The following is a 25,391-nucleotide window of genomic DNA, read 5'->3' as shown; positions in this document are numbered from 1 at the left end:
GCCTCGGTACTGTGGACGACGAGTTCGCCTACAGGTGGGAGGTTGACTCCAGTCAAAACCTATCCAAATGTCAATTCCATGACCGGGAATCGAACCCGAGCAGCAGCGGTGAAAGCTCCGAATCCTAGCCACTAGACCACCAGGGACTGCTTTCGATCTGCACTCAGAAAGGCAGAGACTGTGTCGCTTTGACGTAGTCCAGCAAAGAAACCAAAATAGTTATAAGACTGGACCTTCTCTGCCAACGCTGCAACAGCAGGGGAATTAGCTCAAATGGTAGAGCGCTCGCTTCGAATGTGAGAGGAAGCCGGATCAATGCCCGCAGTCTTCTCGGAGTTCTTTGCCTTTTGTAAAACAGATGTTAGGATCGGAAATGAGTCCAGGATCAATCCACATGGTAGACCCGGGTCCGATTCCCGGCCAATGCAACAGGGCTGTTTTCATACCTTTCATCGTGAAAAGTAGTGCCAAGACCGTTTTCAGGACCAACTGATGACCTCTGAATTTGATCAGAAACATCACACCTCTCCACCTGAGACTCTCCACCTGAGACTCTCCACCTGAGACTCTCCACCACAAGACTTGATTATCTAATCCAAATTCTGTAGTGGCATTCTCAGCCACAACCGCAATGAGACGCCGTTGAAAGCTTGGCCATACTCACTAGCCTCAAAGCAGCAAGACCTTTGATAGCTCAGTTGGAAGAGCAGAGGACTGTAGTGGTTCAAGCTGGCATCCTTAGGTCGCTGGTTCAAGTCGGGCTCGAAGGACAAGCCTTTTGCTTATGTTATGTCTGCCAGGAAAGAATGGCAATGCCGTCTTGTCTGAAGGACCTCCGCTTCCCTGTCGATGGAGTTGGACTTGAAATTGGCAAACTGAGAAATTCTGATTGAGTGATCAATGCAGTTTGTCTATTTGAATACATTTCATCTCAACTCCTGTTGGAAAAGGACAGCCATTTCCGTGAGAGCACAAGACCCATGGATTGTACCCCAAAATACTTTGCGCTCATCAAAGAGTAAAGTTGTTGTCCTGGTTTGCAAAGCCTCCATTGTTACACCAGAAGGTGCCAGTCACATCCAAAACAAAGGGTTCCATGGTGTAATGGTTAGCACTCTGGACTCTGAATCCAGTGATCCAATTTCAAGTCTTGGTGGAACCTACTTGCCCTGCAGCAATCGAGTGTTTGGACTGTGTCTTCCTTTAACAGTAAGAGTATGATGACTTATTGACTTACTCTACAAATCAGTGGTAACCGTGGATCAGGATGAGGTCCCCAAATGACGCCAATGTCTGTGACAGCTGATGTCAAGGATCAGCTGATCAGAAGATACTTGGTTTGTGTGCGGGGCCACAAGTCTTTCCAGTTCCAGTTAAAAGCCAGTCTCCTCATGTAGTTTCCATAGAGTACCAAGGGATTGTCCTGTTGCCCTCGTACATTGAGGGCAAAAAGGAGGCATTTGCAAGTGGACCTCAGACCTGGTCACCTGAACAGGGACTTGAATCCCGGACACTCAGATCAAAAGTTTCATGTTCGGGTGACCGGCTCAACCTTTGTCGTGTCTAACCATGAACTCTTTTTGTCCAGAAGATATTTGGCTTGTCCATGTGGGTAGTTTAAGACCTCAGTCCATCTTGGAGGTGGACATTTCGGGACCAGTGCCTCTTCATTTCTCTGCCAATGCTGCAACAGCAGGGGAATTAACTCAAATGGGGCAGCGCTCGCTTTGCATGTGAGAGGTAGTGGGATCAATGCCCGCATTCTCCAAAACCTCTTTTGTTTTTTGTGATTAAATGTTCCCAAGTTACAAACAGGAGTCACATTTCCGGTTCCGGTTGAGTGAACGCTGGCGCGACTGGCTGCCGCTACTCTCCCGTAACTTTTAAGTGATTTATGGTTCTATTGCCTCAATATGGCCTAACTATGACTATTGTGTTAGCACTCTGTGTGAGCTGAAGTGTTTTTCCTGCGTTACCAGGTCTGCTCTTTTCTGGACTTCCTGTCGTTCTGCCACCACCCAATGGCAGAACCGATCCGGTACACAGCTGCTGAGCTCCTCTGGATACGCTGGCATCTGCCCGTGCCCTCACCGCCACCGCCGGTACTTTACCACCACCCGGGGACTGCATCATAGCTGCACTCCGAAAGGCAGAGACTGTGTCGCTTTGACGTACTCCAGCAAATGAACCAAAATAGTTCTGAGACTGTACCTTCTCTGCCAATGCTGCAACAGCAGGGGAATTAGCTCAAATGGTAGAGCGCTCGCTTAGCATGTGAGAGGTAGCGGGATCAATGCCCGCATTCTCCAAAATCTCTTTTGTTTTTTGTGATTAAATGTTCCCAAGTACCAAACACTAACCCGGGCCCCAATCCCGATATCTAGGCCAAATACAGCCATAGGTATCACCTTGTCTTGTCTTGTTGTTGATCAAAAGCTTCATGTTCAGGTGACTGGCTCAACCTTTGTCTTGTCTGACGACAAACTCTTTTTGTCCAGAAGATATTTGGATTGTTAATGTGGGTAGTTTAACACCTCAGTCCATCTTGGGGGTGGACATTTCGGGACCGGGGCCTTTTCATCTCTGCAAGGACAAGTACAGTATGCCAGAAGATTTTGTCTTCCTTGAGTTGTCCTTATTTATCAAGGGCCTGGATAGCTCAGTTGGTAGAGCATCAGACTTTTAATCTGAGGGTCCAGGGTTTAAGTCCGTGTTCAGGCGGTGAGGAGAAGTATTAAATGTGAAACCAATCTCTTTTATCCTCCTCCTGTGGTCAAGTCCAAAATGCCAGAAGACTTCTGCTCCCTCATCCTCAACACCGAGAAGGCCAAAGAGAAGCGACACAGTCTCTGCCTTTCTGAGTGCAGACCAAAAGCAGTCCCTGGTGGTCTAGTGGCTAGGATTCGGTGCTCTCACCGCTGTGGTGCGGGTTTGATTTCCGTTCAGGGAATTGACATTTGGATAGGTTTTGACTGGAGGTAGGATTTGTGTTCGGCCTCGGTGGAATGGTTGGGGTCACCTTGATGCGCTACTTGAGAACAATAAATCACATACTGGGTTTCTTCACTATTCCATGATAAGAGACTAATCTAGAGAACGCGGCCAGGATTAGGTTTGGGGTATTTGTCTGACGCTGAGGGATAGATCCTGGACTCATTTCCGATCCCACATCTCTTTTACAAAATACAAAGGATTCCTTGGAGAATGCGGGTACCGACTCTGCTACTTCTCGCATGCTAAGCAAGCACTTTACCATTTGAGGTAATTCCCCTGGTTTGGGGTATTTGTCGGATGCTAAGGGGTGATCCAATCCCAAAATCTCTTCTACAAAAGGCAAAGAACTCCTTGGAGACTGTGGGCATTGATCCCACAACAAGACAAGACAAGACAAGGTGCTAGAGGGGAGAATGCAGTTAGGACTGGGTTTAGGTTAGGACTGGGTTTGGGGTGATACCTATGGTTGTATTTGGCCTAGATATCGGGATTGGGGCCCGGATTAGTATTCGCTACTTGGGAACATTTCATCAAAAAAACAAAACTTGTTTTGCTTTGTTTTGTGGTGCGGCTGGACTTTCTGTTAGACATGGGGGGGGGGGGGCTGTGTCACCCGCGAGGACATTGGACAAAAGCCACTGCAGAAATTTCATGTCAGTGTGAAGAATGTAGAAAGGAGCCATGCAAAAAGGGAAACAATCTCGAGTTATATCACACCAAAGTTGTTGCTATTATGAGCCATGCATTCATGTACTCTTAGACTATTCTTAAACCAAAGGAGTGCATCAGGGGGCATCCGGATTTGAACCGGAGACCTCTTGATCTGCAGTCAAATGCTCTACCACTGAGCTATACCCCCTCAAAACACATCAAACATGGTTACACGATGGGAACTAAGTTCTGCATATGCACTAAACCAGCACACATCCTCATGGTGAATGGGAGAAATTAACCAACAAAGGTTGACTTCTTGATGGGTCATCGAGGTCCAAAAGGTGTACTTAAACAAGTTATTCCTTGTGCGCTAGTTTCAGCCCCACAGTGGGCGGTTCAGCACTTTTGGTGATACATCGTCAAGATTTCTTTCCTGTGGAAAATTGTGCAACAACCAGTGCCCCCTGAGCAAAAGGAGCCTTAATCTGGTGCTTTAGACCACTCACCCACACAACCTAAAACGGTGCCCTGATCAGGAGGTTCGCTGACAATGGAGGACACTGAAAAGGAGCCGCACAAAGCAGGGTACCTGCACTGTTTACGTGTCCGTTGACCAGGTTGCAGATGGATTGTCTTTGTTCCTTTTGAAAATCCACATTTTAACGCCATGAAGGTTTATTGTGAGGACCTTTAGAACTTCAGTCCAACGCTCTCCCAAGTGGGCTATTTTAGCTGCGATGGTGGGTTCTGCTTTTTCAGTCGGGGCCTAAAGTGGGGGAAGGGTACTGCCGTCTTCGCCGACATGGCCTCGGTACTGTGGACGACGAGTTCGCCTACAGGTGGGAGGTTGACCATCTGGCGACTCTATTTCCAGTCAAAACCTATCCAAATGTCAATTCCCTGACCGGGAATCGAACCCGGGCCTCAGCGGTGAAAGCCCCGAATCCTAGCCACTAGACCACCAGGGACTGCTTTTGATCTGCACTCAGAAAGGCAGAGACTGTGTCGCTTTGACGTAGTCCAGCAAAGGAACCAAAATAGTTATAAGACTGGACCTTCTCTGCCAACGCTGCAACAGCAGGGGAATTAGCTCAAATGGTAGAGCGCTCGCTTAGCATGTGAGAGGAAGCCGGATCAATGCCCGCAGTCTTCTCTGAGTTCTTTGCCTTTTGTAAAACAGATGTTAGGATCGGAAATGAGTCCAGGATCAATCCACATGGTATACCCGGGTCCGATTCCCGGCCAATGCAACAGGGCTGTTTTCATACCTTTCATCGTGAAAAGAAGTGCCAAGACCGTTTTCAGGACCAACTGATGACCTCTGAATTCGATCAGAAACATCACACCTCTCCACCTGAGACTCTCCACCACAAGACTTGATTATCTAATCCAAATTCTGTCAATAGTGGCATTCTCAGCCACAACCGCAATGAGACGCCGTTGAAAGCTTGGCCATCCTCACTAGCCTCAAAGCAGCAAGACCTTCGATAGCTCAGTTGGAAGAGCGGAGGACTGTAGTGGTTCAAGCTGGCATCCTTAGGTCGCTGGTTCAAGTCCGGCTCGAAGGACAAGCCTTTTGCTTATGTTATGTCTGCCAGGAAAGAATGGCAATGCCGTCTTGTCTGAAGGACCTCCGCTTCCCTGTCGATGGAGTTGGACTTGAAATTGGCAAACGGAGAAATTCTGATTGAGTGATCAATGCAGTTTGTCTATTTGAATACATTTCATCTCAACTCCTGTTGGAAAAGGACAGCCATTTCCGTGAGAGCACAAGACCCATGGATTGTACCCCAAAATACTTTGCGCTCATCAAAGAGTAAAGTTGTTGTCCTGGTTTGCAAAGCCTCCATTGTTACACCAGAAGGTGCCAGTCACATCCAAAACAAAGGGTTCCATGGTGTAATGGTTAGCACTCTGGACTCTGAATCCAGTGATCCAATTTCAAGTCTTGGTGGAACCTACTTGCCCTGCAGCAATCGAGTGTTTGGACTGTGTCTTCCTTTAACAGTAAGAGTATGATGACTTATTGACTTACTCTACAAATCAGTGGTAACCGTGGATCAGGATGAGGTCCCCAAACGACGCCAATGTCTGTGACAGCTGATGTCAAGGATCAGCTGATCAGAAGATACTTGGTTTGTGTGCGGGGCCACAAGTCTTTCCAGTTCCAGTTAAAAGCCAGTCTCCTCATGTAGTTTCCATAGAGTACCAAGGGATTGTCCTGTTGCCCTCGTACATTGAGGGCAAAAAGGAGGCATTTGCAAGTGGACCTCAGACCTGGTCACCTGAACAGGGACTTGAATCCCGGACACTCAGATCAAAAGTTTCATGTTCGGGTGACCGGCTCAACCTTTGTCGTGTCTAACCATGAACTCTTTTTGTCCAGAAGATATTTGGCTTGTCCATGTGGGTAGTTTAAGACCTCAGTCCATCTTGGAGGTGGACATTTCGGGACCAGTGCCTCTTCATTTCTCTGCCAATGCTGCAACAGCAGGGGAATTAACTCAAATGGGGCAGCGCTCGCTTTGCATGTGTCCATGGGGATCAATGCCCGCATTCTCCAAAACCTCTTTTGTTTTTTGTGATTAAATGTTCCCAAGTTACAAACAGGAGTTACATTTCCGGTTCCGGTTGAGTGAACGCTGGCGCGACTGGCTGCCGTTACTCTCCCGTAACTTTTAAGTGATTTATGGTTCTATTGCCTCAATATGGCCTAACTATGACTATTGTGTTAGCACTCTGTGTGAGCTGAAGTGTTTTTCCTGCGTTACCTGGTCTGCTCTTTTCTGGACTTCCTGTCGTTCTGCCACCACCCAATGGCAGAACCGATCCGGTACACAGCTGCTGAGCTCCTCTGGATACGCTGGCATCTGCCCGTGCCCTCACCGCCACCGCCGGTACTTTACCACCACCCGGGGACTGCATCATGGCTGCACTCCGAAAGGCAGAGACTGTGTCGCTTTGACGTACTCCAGCAAAGGAACCAAAATAGTTCTGAGACTGGACCTTCTCTGCCAACGCTGCAACAGCAGGGGAATTAGCTCAAATGGTAGAGTGCTCGCTTCGCATGTGAGAGGTAGCGGGATCAATGCCCGCATTCTCCAAAATCTCTTTTGTTTTTTGTGATTAAATGTTCCCAAGTACCAACAATAACCCCGGCCCCAATCCCGATATCTAGGCCAAATACAGCCATAGGTATCACCTTGTCTTGTCTTGTTGTTGATCAAAAGTTTCATGTTCAGGTGACTGGCTCAACCTTTGTCTTGTCTGACGACAAACTCTTTTTGTCCAGAAGATATTTGGATTGTCCATGTGGGTAGTTTAAGACCTCAGTCCATCTTGGGGGTGGACATTTCGGGACCGGGGCCTTTTCATCTCTGCAAGGACAAGTACAGTATGCCAGAAGATTTTGTCTTCCTTGAGTTGTCCTTATTTAGCAAGGGCCTGAATAGCTCAGTTGGTAGAGCATCAGACTTTTAATCTTAGGGTCCAGGGTTTAAGTCCTTGTTCAGGCGGTGAGGAGAAGTATTAAATGTGAAACCAATCGCTTTTATCCTCCTCCTGTGGTCAAGTCCAAAATGCCAGAAGACTTCTGCTCCCTCATCCTCAACACCGAGAAGGCCAAAGAGAAGCGACACAGTCTCTGCCTTTCTGAGTGCAGACCAAAAGCAGTCCCTGGTGGTCTAGTGGCTAGGATTCGGTGCTCTCACCGCTGTGGTGCGGGTTTGATTTCCGTTCAGGGAATTGACATTTGGATAGGTTTTGACTGGAGGTAGGATTTGTGTTCGGCCTCGGTGGAATGGTTGGGGTCACCTTGATGCGCTACTTGAGAACAATAAATCACATACTGGGTTTCTTCACTATTCCATGATAAGAGACTAATCTAGAGAACGCGGCCAGGATTAGGTTTGGGGTATTTGTCTGACGCTGAGGGATAGATCCTGGACTCATTTCCGATCCCACATCTCTTTTACAAAATACAAAGGATTCCTTGGAGAATGCGGGTACCGACTCTGCTACTTCTCGCATGCTAAGCAAGCACTTTACCATTTGAGGTAATTCCCTTGGTTTGGGGTATTTGTCGGATGCTAAGGGGTGATCCAATCCCAACATCTCTTCTACAAAAGGCAAAGAACTCCTTGGAGACTGTGGGCATTGATCCCACAACAAGACAAGACAAGACAAGGTGCTAGAGGCGAGAATGCAGTTAGGACTGGGTTTAGGTTAGGACTGGGTTTTGTCAGGATCCCCCCTCCCCCCTCCAGACCCCTTCCCCTTCCCTGCCTTTTGTTTCTTTATGACAGCACCCTTTGGTAGGCATCATCCTTGATGCCTTGGAAGCTTTGTCGCATCATCCTTGACGGCAGCCCTTAAAAGCCCACGGAGAGCGAGAGACTTCACCAGATTGTTGACAACCTTCGAGTGGTAACACTTGTTCACTTAGGTTTTCATATATGATAGAGATTCCTGTTTTTGATCACCTTTTGTGCATCTTTGCAGTGGGATACATCTTCGGCCTGCTGCCATGCTCGTTGCTCTGCCGTCCTGATCAAGCCTCTGTGGATTTTCCCTTCTTACCCTTCAATAAACTGTCTTCTTTAACCATACAAGGCGTCTGCAATTTGGAGTTCATCCACAACGCCGACAGAAAAACTTGACAGAACAATCTGGTCACACAACATGGACTCCGCGGACGCCCGAGAAGTATTGGGCGCTCATAATGTGCTCCTGGGACACCATTCAGAGATTCTTCAAGGTCTAACCGAGACCAACAAAGCCATTCTCGTTCAACTCAGGGACTTGACTCACAAGTTCACCGAGACCAAGACCAGCTCTATGCCGGACAAGGGTGTGGACATATCAACCCCTGAGCAGTCAGTATCAAGAGAATCGAGTGTATCAAGGGAATCGAGTGCCACCCAGCCAGAACCATTTGCGGGTGAGTTCCATAAGTGTAAAGGATTTTTGATGCAATGCCAGCTTGTGTTTCAACAGAGACCCACTACCTTTTTTTATGAGCAAAGCAAGGTCAACTATGTTTTGGGCTTGTTACGGGAGCGAGCATTGGCATGGGCAGAGGCCTTGTTCTTGTCCCAAGGCACGCCAAACTCTTTTGATGAGCTATCCCAAGAGATGAAGGCTGTGTTCCACCATCCCAAATCTTTGGGCACTACGGAGGGCCGACTTCTAACTCTTCGCCAAGGATCCAGAAGCGTGGCAGATTACTCAGTAGATTTTTGGACATTAGCAGCAGAGTCTGGATGGAATGAAAGGGCCCTCCAATAGGCATACATCAATGGGCTAACCGAAACCCTACAGGATGAATTAGCAGCCAGAGATGAACCCGACAACCTCAAGACACTTGTTGCTATGAGCATTCGCATTGACAATCGACTCCGGGAACGGAACAGAAGACGAGCGTCACGACCTTCCTCACGACCTTCCTCACGACCTTCCCTCAGTCCTGGAGCACAGTTTATGGCCGCTCCAGAGATCCGTCAACTTTAGGCCAAGCTTGCAACAACACACACAAGAGGAGCCTATGCAGCTGGGACGAGCAAGACTAACTCCTGAAGAACGGAGCCGCAGACTACAGGCTGGGGAGTGCTTGTACTGCTCTAGTCCCAATCATTTTCGACGAGACTGTCCTAAACGTGAACCCTCACACCCAGATGTGAAGGTGGGAACCTTAACAAAGGAAGCAAGCTCAAGGAAGGTTCCCATTAAACGCCTGACACTGGTTGCCCAACTCCTGTTTGGTAATATGTCCCTCCACGTGTCAGCCCTGGTGGACTCTGGAGCAGAAGGCAATTTCATTGATGCCGATCTGGCAACTGATCTTGGAGTTCGACTCAAAGCTCTAGAGGCTAGCTTTGTCGCGAAGGCTCTGGATGGTCGCCGTCTGGCGACTGTCACCCACCAGACTGAAAACATTACTCTCATGCTCTCTGGGAATCATCAGGAAGAAATATCTCTTTTTTGTATGGGAAACTCCGGAGGATCCTGTGATCCTGGGATTTCCATGGCTCAGTCAGCACAACCCCCAAATCAACTGGACTGGAGGGGAGGTACTCAGCTGGAGCAACTTGTGCCTCTCTCATTGTTTGAAGTCAGCTGTACCTCCTTCCCCAAAGGACACCCCCAGTCCCGAGGCACCGCCAGATCTGTCCCAGGTCCCGCCAGATTACATGGAATTAAGAGAAGTTTTCAGCAAGAGTAGGGCACTTTCCCTTCCCCCACATAGGCCCTATGACTGTTGTATTGAGCTCCTTCCGGGTGCCCCTCTCCCTGTAGGAAAGTTGTATAACATCTCACGTCCTGAACGTGAGGCTATGGAGACGTACATAAGGGAATCCCTAGCTGCAGGGATAATTCAACCCTCCTCTTCCCCAGTGGGAGCTGGATTTTTCTTTGTAGGCAAAAAAGATGGCACTCTGAGACCCTGCATAGACTACAGAGGCCTAAACAACATCACAGTCAAGAATAAATACCCCTTGCCCCTGCTCACATCTGCCTTTGATGCTTTACAAGGAGCTGAAGTCTTTACCAAATTAGACTTGCACAATGCTTACCATCTAGTGCGCATAAAAGCCGGAGATGAGTGGAAGACAGCTTTCAACACCCCCTTGGGGCATTTCGAATATCTGGTTATGCCCTTTGGCCTGTCCAACGCCCCAGCCGTTTTCCAAGCTCTGATAAATGATGTATTGAGGGACTTCCTAGGAAGATTTGTGTTTGTTTACCTTGACGACATTTTGATTTACTCAAAGAACCTTGACGAGCACATCTCCCATGTTCGCCAGGTCCTCCAGCGCTTACTGGAGAACCGACTGTTTGTCAAAGCAGAGAAGTGTCTTTTCCACACTGAATCCGTGTCATTCCTGGGCTACATTTTGGGAAAAGGCAGTGTCGGGGCAGACTTGGAAAAGATAAAGGCAGTAACTGAGTGGCCCACACCTCAGACCAGAAAGGAGTTACAACGTTTTCTGGGGTTTGCCAACTTTTATCGCAGATTCATTCGCAATTTCAGCCGTGTCGCGGCGCCCCTATCTGCGCTAACATCAACTAAGACTCGGTTCTGTTGGAACCATCCAGCAGAAGAAGTGTTCCAGGAACTTAAGCGGTTGTTTACCACCGCCCCCATCCTGATCCAACCTGACCCTTCCAAGCAGTACATTGTTGAGGTGGATGCCTCGGACACGGGGGTCGGAGCAGTGTTGTCCCAAAGGGCTGAGGATCAAAAATTGCATCCATGTGCTTTTTTTTTCCAAACGCCTTTCCCCAGCGGAGAGGAATTATGATGTGGGCGACAAGGAGTTGCTGGCAGTCAAACTGGCCCTGGAGGAGTGGCGACACCTGCTGGAGGGGACAGACCAACCATTTCTGGTATGAACAGACCACAAGAATCTCTCTTACATCCAGTCAGCTAAGAGGTTGAACTCCCGCCAAGCAAGATGGGCCTTGTTTTTTTCTCGATTCCAGTTCCAGCTTACCTACAGACCAGGCTCCAGAAATATCAAACCAGATGCCCTTTCTCGTCAGTTTGGGGGCACCACCGATGAGAGGTCAGAACACACCATTCTACCGTCTTCACAGATAATCGGGGCCATCGAGTGGGAGATCGAATCTGTGGTCAGGCAGGCCCAAATTGATGAACCAGATCCTGGAACAGGACTATTTGTTCCAGATGCTCTCCGTACCCATGTGTTGAAGTGGGCCCATGAGTCCCGTATTGCCTGCCACCCGGGAATAAACCGTACAAGCTCCTTTATCAAGAGACAGTTCTGGTGGCCTACCTTGGACAAAGATGTCAGGAGCTTTGTGTCAGCCTGTGCAGTGTGCGCCAGAAACAAATCTGTCCACCGACCACCCTCTGGGTTACTACAACCACTACCCCATCCTGGACGCCCCTGGTCGCATATTGCAGTAGATTTTGTCTGTGGACTTCCACCCTCAAATGGCAAAACCATCATCATGACCATTGTAGATCGCTTTTCCAGGTGCGCACATTTCCTGTCCTTGGAGAAGTTACCCTCAGCCTTGGAAACTGCAAAACTCCTGATGGATCATGTTTTCAGACTTCATGGCATACCCACCGACATTGTCTCCGATCGAGGACCCCAATTCATATCCCGTGTGTGGAAGGAATTCTGTAAAGAGCTCGGAGCTACGTCCAGCCTCACGTCAGGGTACCATCCCCAGTCAAATGGGCAATGCGAGAGGCTCAACCAGGATCTAGAATCAACCCTCAGATGTGTTACTGAGAACAATTCTTCCAACTGGGCAACCCACCTAATTTGGATTGAGTACGCACACAATTCTATGACCAGTTCTGCACTGGGTATGTCTCCATTTGAGGCCGCACTAGGCTATCAGCCACCTCTGTTCCCTGCCCAGGAGTCTGAAAGTTGTGTGCCGTCAGTGCAGGCCCATCTTGAACGTGCCAAGCGGGTCTGGAAAGAAGCTTGCATGGCCATGCAGAGATCATCTGAAGAAAATAAGAGGCTGGCGGACAGACGGCGGATCCCAGTTCCACAATACTCTCCTGGGCAAAATGTTTGGCTCTCTTCCAAAAACATTCCCATCAAGACTGATGCTCGCAAACTCTCTCCCCGGTTTCTGGGTCCATTTGCCATTGAGAAGATTGTCAATCCTTCAGCGGTGAGGCTCAGGTTACCACCCACCCTACGGGTACACCCAGTATTTCATGTCTCCCAGATCCGTCCTGTTACCACCAGTCCTCTGTCTCCTCCTTCGGAACCTCCCCCTCCTGTTCGCGTCATTGATGACCATCCGGACCTCAACGTCCGACGTATCCTGGACGTTAGTCGGAGAGGGAGAGGGTACCAGTACCTGGTAGATTGGGAGGGTTACGGCCCAGAAGAGCGTTGCTGGGTACCCCGCTCTGCTATTTCAGACCCTGGCCTTGTCCGTGACTTCCATCGCTCCTATCCGGACAGACCTGGTGGGTCGCCAGGTGGCGCCCATTGAGGGGGGGGGTACTGTCAGGATCCCCCTCCCCCCTCCAGACCCCTTCCCCTTCCCTGCCTTTTGTTTCTTTATGACAGCACCCTTTGGTAGGCATCATCCTTGATGCCTTGGAAGCTTTGTCGCATCATCCTTGACGGCAGCCCTTAAAAGCCCACGGAGAGCGAGAGACTTCACCAGATTGTTGACAACCTTCGAGTGGTAACACTTGTTCACTTAGGTTTTCATATATGATAGAGATTCCTGTTTTTGATCACCTTTTGTGCATCTTTGCAGTGGGATGCATCTTCGGCCTGCTGCCATGCTCGTTGCTCTGCCGTCCTGATCAAGCCTCTGTGGATTTTCCCTTCTTACCCTTCAATAAACTGTCTTCTTTAACCATACAAGGCGTCTGCAATTTGGAGTTCATCCACAACGCCGACAGAAAAACTTGACAGGTTTGGGGTGATACCTATAGTTGTATTTGGCCTAGATATCGGGATTGGGGCCCGGATTAGTATTCGCTACTTGGGAACATTTCATCAAAAAAACAAAACTTGTTTTGCTTTGTTTTGTGGTGCGGCTGGACTTTCTGTTAGACATGGGCGGGGCTGTGTCACCCGCGAGGACATTGGACAAAAGCCACTGCAGAAATTTCATGTCAGTGTGAAGAATGTAGAAAGGAGCCATGCAAAAAGGGAAACAATCTCGAGTTATATCACACCAAAGTTGTTGCTATTATGAGCCATGCATTCATGTACTCTTAGACTATTCTTAAACCAAAGGAGTGCATCAGGGGACATCCGGATTTGAACCGGAGACCTCTTGATCTGCAGTCAAATGCTCTACCACTGAGCTATACCCCCTCAAAACACATCAAACATGGTTACACGATGGGAACTAAGTTCTGCATATGCACTAAACCAGCACACATCCTCATGGTGAATGGGAGAAATTAACCAACAAAGGTTGACTTCTTGATGGGTCATCGAGGTCCAAAGGGTGTACTTAAACAAGTTATTCCTTGTGCGCTAGTTTCAGCCCCACAGTGGGCGATTCAGCACTTTTGGTGATACATCGTCAAGATTTCTTTCCTGTGGAAAATTGTGCGACAACCAGTGCCCACTGAGCAAAAGGAGCCTTAATCTGGTGCTTTAGACCACTCATCCAACCTAAAACGGTGCCCTGATCAGGAGGTTCGCTGACAATGGAGGACACTGAAAAGGAGCCGCACAAAGCAGGGTACCTGCACTGTTTCCGTGTCCGTTGACCAGGTTGCAGATGGATTGTCTTTGTTCCTTTTGAAAATCCACATTTTAACGCCATGAAGGTTTATTGTGAGGACCTTTAGAACTTCAGTCCAACGCTCTCCCAAGTGGGCTATTTTAGCTGCGATGGTGGGTTCTGCTTTTTCAGTCGGGGCCTAAAGTGGGGGAAGGGTACTGCCGTCTTCGCCGACATGGCCTCGGTACTGTGGATGACGAGTTCGCCTACAGGTGGGAAACCTATCCAAATGTCAATTCCCTGACCGGGAATCGAACGGTGAAAGCGCAGAATCCTAGCCACTAGACCACCAGGGACTGCTTTCGATCTGCACTCAGAAAGGCAGAGACTGTGACGCTTTGACGTAGTCCAGCAAAGGAACCAAAATAGTTATAAGACTGGACCTTCTCTGCCAACGCTGCAACAGCAGGGGAATTAGTTCAAATGGTAGAGCGCTCGCTTCGCATGTGAGAGGAAGCCGGATCAATGCCCGCAGTCTTCTCGGAGTTCTTTGCCTTTTGTAAAACAGATGTTAGGATCGGAAATGAGTCCAGGATCAATCCACATGGTATACCCGGGTCCGATTCCCGGCCAATGCAACAGGGCTGTTTTCATACCTTTCATCGTGAAAAGAAGCGCCAAGACCGTTTTCAGGACCAACTGATGACCTCTGAATTCGATCAGAAACATCACACCTCTCCACCTGAGACTCTCCACCACAAGACTTGATTATCTAATCCAAATTCTGTCAATAGTGGCATTCTCAGCCACAACCGCAATGAGACGCCGTTGAAAGCTTGGCCATCCTCACTAGCCTCAAAGCAGCAAGACCTTCGATAGCTCAGTTGGAAGAGCGGAGGACTGTAGTGGTTCAAGCTGGCATCCTTTGGTCGCTGGTTCAAGTCCGGCTCGAAGGACAAGCCTTTTGCTTATGTTATGTCTGCCAGGAAAGAATGGCAATGCCGTCTTGTCTGAAGGACCTCCGCTTCCCTGTCGATGGAGTTGGACTTGAAATTGGCAAACTGAGAAATTCTGATTGAGTGATCAATGCAGTTTGTCTATTTGAATACATTTCATCTCAACTCCTGTTGGAAAAGGACAGCCATTTCCGTGAGAGCACAAGACCCATGGATTGTACCCCAAAATACTTTGCGCTCATCAAAGAGTAAAGTTGTTGTCCTGGTTTGCAAAGCCTCCATTGTTACACCAGAAGGTGCCAGTCACATCCAAAACAAAGGGTTCCATGGTGTAATGGTTAGCACTCTGGACTCTGAATCCAGTGATCCAATTTCAAGTCTTGGTGGAACCTACTTGCCCTGCAGCAATCGAGTGTTAGGACTGTGTCTTCCTTTAACAGTAAGAGTATGATGACTTATTGACTTACTCTACAAATCAGTGGTAACCGTGGATCAGGATGAGGTCCACAAACGACGCCAATGTCTGTGACAGCTGATGTCAAGGATCAGCTGATCAGAAGATACTTGGTTTGTGTGCGGGGCCACAAGTCTTTCCAGTTCCAGTTAAAAGCCAGTCTCCTCATTTAGTTTCCATAGAGTACCAAGGGATTGTCTTGTTGCCCTCGTACATTGAGGGCAAAAAGGAGGCATTTGCAAGTGGACCTCAGACCTGGTCACCTGAACAGGGACTTGAATCCCGGACACTCAGATCAAAAGTTTCATGTTCGGGTGACCGGCTCAACCTTTGTCGTGTCTAAACATGAACTCTTTTTGTCCAGAAGATATTTGGCTTGTCCATGTGGGTAGTTTAAGACCTCAGTCCATCTTGGAGGTGGACATTTCGGGACCAGTGCCTCTTCATTTCTCTGCCAATGCTGCAACAGCAGGGGAATTAACTCAAATGGGGCAGCGCTCGCTTTGCATGTGAGAGGTAGTGGGATCAATGCCCGCATTCTCCAAAACCTCTTTTGTTTTTTGTGATTAAATGTTCCCAAGTTACAAACAGGAGTTACATTTCCGGTTCCGGTTGAGTGAACGCTGGTGCGACTGGCTGCCGTTACTCTCCAGTAACTTTTAAGTGATTTATGGTTCTATTGCCTCAATATGGCCTAACTATGACTATTGTGTTAGCACTCTGTGTGAGCTGAAGTGTTTTTCCTGCGTTACCTGGTCTGCTCTTTTCTGGACTTCCTGTCGTTCTGCCACCACCCAATGGCAGAACCGATCCGGTACACAGCTGCTGAGCTCCTCTGGATACGCTGGCATCTGCCCGTGCCCTCACCGCCACCGCCGGTACTTTACCACCACCCGGGGACTGCATCATGGCTGCACTCCGAAAGGCAGAGACTGTGTCGCTTTGACGTACTCCAGCAAAGGAACCAAAATAGTTCTGAGACTGGACCTTCTCTGCCAACGATGCAACAGCAGGGGAATTAGCTCAAATGGTAGAGTGCTCGCTTCGCATGTGAGAGGTAGCGATATCAATGCCCGCATTCTCCAAAATCTCTTTTGTTTTTTGTGATTAAATGTTCCCAAGTACCAACAATAACCCCGGCCCCAATCCCGATATCTAGGCCAAATACAGCCATAGGTATCACCTTGTCTTGTCTTGTTGTTGATCAAAAGTTTCATGTTCAGGTGACTGGCTCAAACTTTGTCTTGTCTGACGACAAACTCTTTTTGTCCAGAAGATATTTGGATTGTCCATGTGGGTAGTTTAAGACCTCAGTCCATCTTGGGGGTGGACATTTTGGGACCGGGGCCTTTTCATCTCTGCAAGGACAAGTACAGTATGCCAGAAGATTTTGTCTTCCTTGAGTTGTCCTTATTTAGCAAGGGCCTGGATAGCTCAGTTGGTAGAGCATCAGACTTTTAATCTTAGGGTCCAGGGTTTAAGTCCTTGTTCAGGCGGTGAGGAGAAGTATTAAATGTGAAACCAATCGCTTTTATCCTCCTCCTGTGGTCAAGTCCAAAATGCCAGAAGACTTCTGCTCCCTCATCCTCAACACCGAGAAGGCCAAAGAGAAGCGACACAGTCTCTGCCTTTCTAAGTGCAGACCAAAAGCAGTCCCTGGTGGTCTAGTGGCTAGGATTCGGTGCTCTCACCGCTGTGGTCCGGGTTTGATTTCCGTTCAGGGAATTGACATTTGGATAGGTTTTGACTGGAGGTAGGATTTGTGTTCGGCCTCGGTGGAATGATTGGGGTCACCTTGATGCGCTACTTGAGAACAATAAATCACATACTGGGTTTCTTCACTATTCCGAGATAAGAGACTAATCTAGAGAACGCGGCCAGGATTAGGTTTGGGGTATTTGTCTGACGCTGAGGGATAGATCCTGGACTCATTTCCGATCCCACATCTCTTTTACAAAGTACAAAGGATTCCTTGGAGAATGCGGGTACCGACTCTGCTACTTCTCGCATGCTAAGCAAGCACTTTACCATTTGAGGTAATTCCCTTGGTTTGGGGTATTTGTCGGATGCTAAGGGGTGATCCAATCCCAACATCTCTTCTACAAAAGGCAAAGAACTCCATGGAGACTGTGGGCATTGATCCCACAACAAGACAAGACAAGACAAGGTGCTAGAGGCGAGAATGCAGTTAGGACTGGGTTTAGGTTAGGACTGGGTTTTGTCAGGATCCCCCCTCTCCCCTCCAGACCCCTTCCCCTTCCCTGCCTTTTGTTTCTTTATGACAGCACCCTTTGGTAGGCATCATCCTTGATGCCTTGGAAGCTTTGTCGCATCATCCTTGACGGCAGCCCTTAAAAGCCCACGGAGAGCGAGAGACTTCACCAGATTGTTGACAACCTTCGAGTGGTAACACTTGTTCACTTAGGTTTTCATATATGATAGAGATTCCTGTTTTTGATCACCTTTTGTGCATCTTTGCAGTGGGATACATCTTCGGCCTGCTGCCATGCTCGTTGCTCTGCCGTCCTGATCAAGCCTCTGTGGATTTTCCCTTCTTACCCTTCAATAAACTGTCTTCTTTAACGATACAAGGCGTCTGCAATTTGGAGTTCATCCACAACGCCGACAGAAAAACTTGACAGGTTTGGGGTGATACCTATAGTTGTATTTGGCCTAGATATCGGGATTGGGGCCCGGATTAGTATTCGCTACTTGGGAACATTTCATCAAAAAAACAAAACTTGTTTTGCTTTGTTTTGTGGTGCGGCTGGACTTTCTGTTAGACATGGGGGGGGGGGCTGTGTCACCCGCGAGGACATTGGACAAAAGCCACTGCAGAAATTTCATGTCAGTGTGAAGAATGTAGAAAGGAGCCATGCAAAAAGGGAAACAATCTCGAGTTATATCACACCAAAGTTGTTGCTATTATGAGCCATGCATTCATGTACTCTTAGACTATTCTTAAACCAAAGGAGTGCATCAGGGGGCATCCGGATTTGAACCGGAGACCTCTTGATCTGCAGTCAAATGCTCTACCACTGAGCTATACCCCCTCAAACACATCAAACATGGTTACACGATGGGAACTAAGTTCTGCATATGCACTAAACCAGCACACATCCTCATGGTGAATGGGAGAAATTAACCAACAAAGGTTGACTTCTTGATGGGTCATCGAGGTCCAAAAGGTGTACTTAAACAAGTTATTCCTTGTGCGCTAGTTTCAGCCCCACAGTGGGCGATTCAGCACTTTTGGTGATACATCGTCAAGATTTCTTTCCTGTGGAAAATTGTGCGACAACCAGTGCCCACTGAGCAAAAGGAGCCTTAATCTGGTGCTTTAGACCACTCATCCAACCTAAAACGGTGCCCTGATCAGGAGGTTCGCTGACAATGGAGGACACTGAAAAGGAGCCGCACAAAGCAGGGTACCTGCACTGTTTACGTGTCCGTTGACCAGGTTGCAGATGGATTGTCTTTGTTCCTTTTGAAAATCTACATTTTAACGCCATGAAGGTTTATTGTGAGGACCTTTAGAACTTCAGTCCAACGCTCTCCCAAGTGGGCTATTTTAGCTGCGATGGTGGGTTCTGCTTTTTCAGTCGGGGCCTAAAGTGGGGGAAGGGTACTGCCGTCTTCGCCGACATGGCCTCGGTACTGTGGACGACGAGTTCGCCTACAGGTGGGAGGTTGACCATCTGGCGACTCTATCTCCAGTCAAAACCTATCCAAATGTCAATTCCCTGACCGGGAATCGAACCCGGGCCGCAGCGGTGAAAGCGCCGAATCCTAGCCACTAGACCACCAGGGACTGCTTTCGATCTGCACTCAGAAAGGCAGAGACTGTTTCGCTTTGACGTAGTCCAGCAAAGGAACCAAAATAGTTATAAGACTGGACCTTCTCTGCCAACGCTGCAACAGCAGGGGAATTAGCTCAAATGGTAGAGCGCTTGCTTCGCATATGAGAGGAAGCCGGATCAATGCCCGCAGTCTTCTCGGAGTTCTTTGCCTTTTGTAAAACAGATGTTAGGATCGGAAATAAGTCCAGGATCAATCCACATGGTAGACCCGGGTCCGATTCCCGGCCAATGCAACAGGACTGTTTTCATACCTTTCATCGTGAAAAGAAGTGCCAAGACCGTTTTCAGGACCAACTGATGACCTCTGAATTTGATCAGAAACATCACACCTCTCCACCTGAGACTCTCCACCTGAGACTCTCCACCACAAGACTTGATTATCTAATCCAAATTCTGTCAATAGTGGCATTCTCAGCCACAACCGCAATGAGACGCCGTTGAAAGCTTGGCCATACTCACTAGCCTCAAAGCAGCAAGACCTTCGATAGCTCAGTTGGAAGAGCGGAGGACTGTAGTGGTTCAAGCTGGCATCCTTAGGTCGCTGGTTCAAGTCCGGCTCGAAGGACAAGCCTTTTGCTTATGTTATGTCTGCCAGGAAAGAATGGCAATGCCGTCTTGTCTGAAGGACCTCCGCTTCCCTGTCGATGGAGTTGGACTTGAAATTGGCAAACTGAGAAATTCTGATTGAGTGATCAATGCAGTTTGTCTATCTGAATACATTTCATCTCAACTCCTGTTGGAAAAGGGCAGCCATTTCCGTGAGAGCACAAGACCCATGGATTGTACCCCAAAATACTTTGCGCTCATCAAAGAGTAAAGTTGTTGTCCTGGTTTGCAAAGCCTCCATTGTTACGCCAGTAGGTGCCAGTCACATCCAAAACAAAGGGTTCCATGGTGTAATGGTTAGCACTCTGGACTCTGAATCCAGTGGTCCAAGTTCAAGTCTTGGTGGAACCTACTTGCCCTGCAGCAATTGAGTGTTTGGACTGAGTCTTCTTGTAAGAGTATGATGACTTATTGACTTAAGTCTACAAATCAGTGGTAACCGTGGATCAGGATGAGGTCCCCAAAAGACGCCAATGTCTGTGACAGCTGATGTTAAGGATCAGCTGATCAGAAGATACTTGGTTTGTGTGTGGGGCCACAAGCCTTTCCAGTTCCAGTTAAAAGCCAGGCTCCTCATGTAGTTTTCATAGAGTACCAAGGGATTGTCCTGTTGCCCTCGTATTTTGAGGGCAAAAAGGAGGCGTTTGCAAGTGGACCTCAGACCTGGTCACCTGAACAGGGACTTGAATCCCGGACACTCAGATCAAACGTTTCATGTTCAGGTGACCGGCTCAACCTTTGTCTTGTCTGACCACGAACTCTTTTTGTCCAGATGATATTTGGATTGTGCATGTGGGTAGTTTAAGACCTCAGTCCATCTTGGGGGTGGACATTTCGGGGCCTCTTCATCTCTGCAAGGCCTCGGTGGAATGGTTGGGGTCACCTTGTTTTGCTTTGTTTTGTGGTGCGGCTGGACTTTCTGTTAGACATGGGGGGGGGGGCTGTGTCACCCGCGAGGACATTGGACAAAAGCCACTGCAGAAATTTCATGTCAGTGTCAAGAATGTAGAAAGGAGCCATGCAAAAAGGGAAACAATCTCGAGTTATATAACACCAAAGTTGTTGCTATTATGAGCCATGCATTCATGTACTCTTAGACTATTCTTAAACCAAAGGAGTGCATCAGGGGGCATCCGGATTTGAACCGGAGACCTCTTGATCTGCAGTCAAATGCTCTACCACTGAGCTATACCCCCTCAAACACACCAAACATGGTTACACAATGGGAACTAAGTTCTGCATATGCACGAAACCAGCTCACATCCTCAGGGTGAATGGGAGAAATTAACCAACAAAGGTTGACTTCTTGATGGGTCATCGAGGTCCAAAAGGTGTACTTAAACAAGTTATTCCTTGTGCGCTTTCCAAGATTTCTTTCCTGTGGAAAATTGTGCAACAACCAGTGCCCCCTGAGCAAAAGGAGCCTTAATCTGGTGCTTTAGACCACTCATCCACACAACCTAAAACGGTGCCCTGATCAGGAGGTTCGCTGACAATGGAGGACACTGAAAAGGAGCCGCACAAAGCAGGGTACCTGCACTGTTTACATGTCCGTTGACCAGGTTGCAGATGGATTGTCTTTGTTCCTTTTGAAAATCCACATTTTAACGCCCCATTATTGAAAGACGTAACGACCATCAGGAGGAGTGAGGTTTGTTGTGAGGACCTTTAGAACTTCAGTCCAACGCTCTCCCAAGTGGGCTATTTTAGCTGCGATGGTGGGTTCTGCTTTTTCAGTCGGGGCCTAAAGTGGGGGAAGGGTACTGCCGTCTTCGCCGACATGGCCTCGGTACTGTGGACGACGAGTTCGCCTACAGGTGGGAGGTTGACCATCTGGCGACTCTATCTCCAGTCAAAACCTATCCAAATGTCAATTCCCTGACCGGGAATCGAACCCGTGAAAGCGCCGAATCCTGGCCACTAGACCACCAGGGACTGCTTTAGATCTGCACTCAGAAAGGCAGAGACTGTGTCGCTTTGACGTAGTCCAGCAAAGGAACCAAAATAGTTATAAGACTGGACCTTCTCTGCCAACGCTGCAACAGCAGGGGAATTAGCTCAAATGGTAGAGCGCTCGCTTCGCATGTGAGAGGAAGCCGGATCAATGCCCACAGTCTTCTCGGAGTTCTTTGCCTTTAGTAAAACAGATGTTAGGGTCGGAAATGAGTCCAGGATCAATCCACATGGTAGACCCGGGTCCGATTCCCAGCCAATGCAACAGGGCTGTTTTCATACCTTTCATCGTGAAAAGAAGTGCCAAGACCGTTTTCAGGACCAACTGATGACCTCTGAATTTGATCAGAAACATCACACCTCTCCACCTGAGACTCTCCACCACAAGACTTGATTATCTAATCCAAATTCTGTCAATAGTGGCATTCTCAGCCACAACCGCAATGAGACGCCGTTGAAAGCTTGGCCATACTTACTAGCCTTAAAGCAGCAAGACCTTCGATAGCTCAGTTGGAAGAGCGGAGGACTGTAGTGGTTCAAGTCCGGCTCGAAGGACAAGCCTTTTGCTTATGTTATGTCTGCCAGGAAAGAATGGCAATGCCGTCTTGTCTGAAGGACCTCCGCTTCCCTGTCGATGGAGTTGGACTTGAAATTGGCAAACTGAGAAATTCTGATTCAGTGATCAATGCAGTTTGTCTATTTGAATACATTTCATCTCAACTCCTGTTGGAAAAGGACAGCCATTTCCGTGAGAGCACAAGACCCATGGATTGTACCCCAAAATACTTTGCGCTCATCAAAGAGTAAAGTTGTTGTCCTGGTTTGCAAAGCCTCCATTGTTACGCCAGAAGGTGCCAGTCACATCCAAAACAAAGGGTTCCATGGTGTAATGGTTAGCACTCTGGACTCTGAATCCAGTGGTCCAAGTTCAAGTCTTGGTGGAACCTACTTGCCCTGCAGCAATTGAGTGTTTGGACTGAGTCTTCTTGTAAGAGTATGATGACTTATTGACTTACTCTACAAATCAGTGGTAACCGTGGATCAGGATGAGGTCCCCAAAAGACGCCAATGTCTGTGACAGCTGATGTTAAGGATCAGCTGATCAGAAGATACTTGGTTTGTGTGCGGGGCCACAAGCCTTTCCAGTTCCAGTTAAAAGCCAGGCTCCTCATGTAGTTTTCATAGAGTACCAAGGGATTGTCCTGTTGCCCTCGTATTTTGAGGGCAAAAAGGAGGCGTTTGCAAGTGGACCTCAGACCTGGTCACCTGAACAGGGACTTGAATCCCGGACACTCAGATCAAACGTTTCATGTTCAGGTGACCGGCTCAACCTTTGTCTTGTCTGACCACGAACTCTTTTTGTCCAGAAGATATTTGGATTGTCCATGTGGGTAGTTTAAGACCTCAGTTCATCTTGGGGGTGGACATTTCGGGGCCTCTTCATCTCTGCAAGGCTTCGGTGGAATGGTTGGGGTCACCTTGATGCGCTACTTGGGAACAATAAATCACGTACTGGGCTTCTTCACTATTCCATGATAAGAGACTAATCTAGAGAACGCGGCCAGGATTAGGTTTGGGGTATTTGTCTGACGCTGAGGGATAGATCCTGGACTCATTTCCGATCCCACATCTCTTTTACAAAATACAAAGGATTCCTTGGAGAATGCGGGTATCGACTCTGCTACTTCTCGAATGCTAAGCAAGCACTTTACCATTTGAGGTAATTCCCCTGGTTTGGGGTATTTGTCGGATGCTAAGGGGTAGATCCAATCCCAACATCTCTTGTACAAAAGGCAAAGAACTCCTTGAAGATTGCGGGCATTGATCCCACAACAAGACAAGACAAGGTGCTAGAGGGGAGAATGCAGTTAGGACTGGGTTTACGGTGATACCTATGGCTGTGTTTGGCCTAGATATCGGGATTGGGGCCCAGATTAGTATTCGCTACGTGGGAACATTTCATCAAAAAACAAAGGAGTTTATGGAGAATGTGGACATTGATCCCGCTACCTCTCACATGCTAAGCGAGCGCTCTACCATTTGAGCTAATTCCCCTGCTGATGCAGCGTTGGCAGAGAAGGTCCAGTCTCAGAACTATTTTGGTTCCTTTGCTGGAGTACGTCAAAGCGACACAGTCTCTGCCTTTCGGAGTGCAGCCATGATGCAGTCCCTGGTTGTCTAGTGGCTGGGACTTGGTGCTCTCACCACCGCGGCCGTTGTTCGATTCCCGGTCAGGGAACTGACATTTGGTTAGGTTTTGAGTGGAGATAGGATTTGTCTTGGTCCTCGGTCGAACGGTTCGGGTCATCTTTCAGCGCTATCTGTGAACTGCTGTCACTGCACATAAAAACATGGGGACATGGGGACATTCCAACCCAAGATGAGAACACACTGGACCAGGTACACAGCAACATACGTGGCACAGACACAGCTTCACCCTGCCCCCACTTTTACCCACGACTGAAAAAGCAGAACACCACCTCAGAAGCTGAAATACTCACTTAGGAGAAAGTTAGACTGAAGTTCTAAAGGTCCCTGGTTCAAGCCCGGTTTTCAGAACAATCCCTGTTTATGTTGCGACTTGGCAAATAGTTTGAAAAGGCTTATTGGCTGGCTGAAAGGACCTTAACTTCATTCTTCAAAAGGCCAGACATCCAGCCATCCAGACAAGGTTAGAGGAGGCTACAAGCCTATTTACAAACCATTGACTCCAAGGGCACAAGTTGAGTCCACCGAGATATCAAAGTGACCCCGAGGGTGACTAAGGTGTTTCTTTCAAGCCGCGATTGTGATGTCTTGTTTTGTTGAAGAAAAGCCCATCATTTCTGGAACAATTTTCCCTACAAAGGAGACATCTTTGTCTATTTGGACAATTGTCAATCTGCCCCCACTTTGGACACATCGTCGTGTTTCATTGTTTGGCAACTGCTTTGTGACTTCACCAGTCCCCTTAAAAGCCCCTTCCTACGGGTTTCCATAGTGTAGTGGTTATCACGTTTGCCTAACACGCAAAAGGTCCCCAGTTCGAAACTGGGTGGAAACATGGCCTTTGAAGTCCTTCTTTCACAAAAAAAGTCAAGGTGACGAATAGGATCAAGGACATGTGCTTGATCTCTGAAGGGACTTGAACACTCAGATTTAAAGTCTGATGCCCTACGAAGTGAGTCCCCCGGCCTTTGGTCAAAAGACTTGTTTTTATGTATTTGGAATGAAATGTTTTCTGCATGTTGAACACTTTTCAACAGGAAAGATATCTTTCAGATGTATCAATAAAACTGCTGAATCGCCCAACATGGGGCTTGAACCCACGACCATGAGATTAAGAGTCTCATGCTCTTCCGACTGAGCTAATCGGGCCTTTGGCAGCTCTAGATATCAGTTTTTATTGATGTGGCCATCCTGATGTTTGATCAATTCCACAGCTGACCTAGTTTCTCATGGAACAGAAGGAGTGAGACCTGGAGGGTCAGGATGGCCGAGCGGTCGAAGGCGCTGCATTCAGGTTGCAGTCTCTAATGAGGCGTGGGTTCAAATCCCACTTCTGACAGTGCGGGGCCGCAAGTCTTTCTAGTTCCAGTTAAAAGCCCGGCTACTCATGTATTTTCCATAAAGTACCAAGGTGTTGTCCTGGTATTTTGAGGGCAAAATGAGGCGTTTGCAAGTGGACCTCAGACCTTGTCACCTGAACAGGGACTTGAATCCCCGACACTCAGATCAAAAGTT

The 25,391-nt window shown here is 48.1% G+C and overlaps 14 non-coding genes across 14 annotated transcripts; 8 read left to right on the top strand and 6 right to left on the bottom strand.

Moving 5' to 3' along the window:
- The first annotated feature begins 683 nt into the window (after positions 1-683).
- On the top strand, positions 684-770 carry trnay-gua (transfer RNA tyrosine (anticodon GUA)). Its single transcript is given in 2 exon segments — positions 684-720; positions 735-770. It is a non-coding gene; the product is annotated as a tRNA-Tyr (tRNA).
- A 3,011-nt stretch (positions 771-3,781) lies between these two features.
- On the bottom strand, positions 3,782-3,853 carry trnac-gca (transfer RNA cysteine (anticodon GCA)). Its single transcript has one exon. It is a non-coding gene; the product is annotated as a tRNA-Cys (tRNA).
- Positions 3,854-4,544: 691 nt separating this feature from the next.
- trnae-uuc (transfer RNA glutamic acid (anticodon UUC)) lies at positions 4,545-4,616 on the bottom strand. Its single transcript has one exon. It is a non-coding gene; the product is annotated as a tRNA-Glu (tRNA).
- Positions 4,617-5,129: 513 nt separating this feature from the next.
- trnay-gua (transfer RNA tyrosine (anticodon GUA)) lies at positions 5,130-5,216 on the top strand. The gene is given in 2 exon segments: positions 5,130-5,166; positions 5,181-5,216. It is a non-coding gene; the product is annotated as a tRNA-Tyr (tRNA).
- An 8,193-nt stretch (positions 5,217-13,409) lies between these two features.
- Positions 13,410-13,481, bottom strand: trnac-gca (transfer RNA cysteine (anticodon GCA)). The gene has a single exon. It is a non-coding gene; the product is annotated as a tRNA-Cys (tRNA).
- Positions 13,482-14,708: 1,227 nt separating this feature from the next.
- Positions 14,709-14,795, top strand: trnay-gua (transfer RNA tyrosine (anticodon GUA)). Its single transcript is given in 2 exon segments — positions 14,709-14,745; positions 14,760-14,795. It is a non-coding gene; the product is annotated as a tRNA-Tyr (tRNA).
- Positions 14,796-18,230: 3,435 nt separating this feature from the next.
- On the bottom strand, positions 18,231-18,302 carry trnac-gca (transfer RNA cysteine (anticodon GCA)). The gene has a single exon. It is a non-coding gene; the product is annotated as a tRNA-Cys (tRNA).
- A 686-nt stretch (positions 18,303-18,988) lies between these two features.
- trnae-uuc (transfer RNA glutamic acid (anticodon UUC)) lies at positions 18,989-19,060 on the bottom strand. The gene has a single exon. It is a non-coding gene; the product is annotated as a tRNA-Glu (tRNA).
- Positions 19,061-19,587: 527 nt separating this feature from the next.
- trnay-gua (transfer RNA tyrosine (anticodon GUA)) lies at positions 19,588-19,674 on the top strand. The gene is given in 2 exon segments: positions 19,588-19,624; positions 19,639-19,674. It is a non-coding gene; the product is annotated as a tRNA-Tyr (tRNA).
- A 320-nt stretch (positions 19,675-19,994) lies between these two features.
- Positions 19,995-20,066, top strand: trnaq-cug (transfer RNA glutamine (anticodon CUG)). The gene has a single exon. It is a non-coding gene; the product is annotated as a tRNA-Gln (tRNA).
- Positions 20,067-20,839: 773 nt separating this feature from the next.
- Positions 20,840-20,911, bottom strand: trnac-gca (transfer RNA cysteine (anticodon GCA)). Its single transcript has one exon. It is a non-coding gene; the product is annotated as a tRNA-Cys (tRNA).
- Positions 20,912-22,543: 1,632 nt separating this feature from the next.
- trnaq-cug (transfer RNA glutamine (anticodon CUG)) lies at positions 22,544-22,615 on the top strand. The gene has a single exon. It is a non-coding gene; the product is annotated as a tRNA-Gln (tRNA).
- A 2,023-nt stretch (positions 22,616-24,638) lies between these two features.
- On the top strand, positions 24,639-24,711 carry trnav-aac (transfer RNA valine (anticodon AAC)). Its single transcript has one exon. It is a non-coding gene; the product is annotated as a tRNA-Val (tRNA).
- A 422-nt stretch (positions 24,712-25,133) lies between these two features.
- trnal-cag (transfer RNA leucine (anticodon CAG)) lies at positions 25,134-25,215 on the top strand. The gene has a single exon. It is a non-coding gene; the product is annotated as a tRNA-Leu (tRNA).
- Positions 25,216-25,391: the final 176 nt, after the last annotated feature.

This window comes from Doryrhamphus excisus, linkage group LG6 (assembly GCF_037039965.1).
Source record: "Doryrhamphus excisus strain RoL-2023G ecotype Guam linkage group LG6, RoL_Dexc_Guam_v1.1, whole genome shotgun sequence".
Taxonomy (NCBI): domain Eukaryota; kingdom Metazoa; phylum Chordata; class Actinopteri; order Syngnathiformes; family Syngnathidae; genus Doryrhamphus; species Doryrhamphus excisus.
The sequence above is the reverse complement of the archived record's forward strand: the minus strand, read 5'-3'. Positions and strand labels throughout refer to the sequence as shown.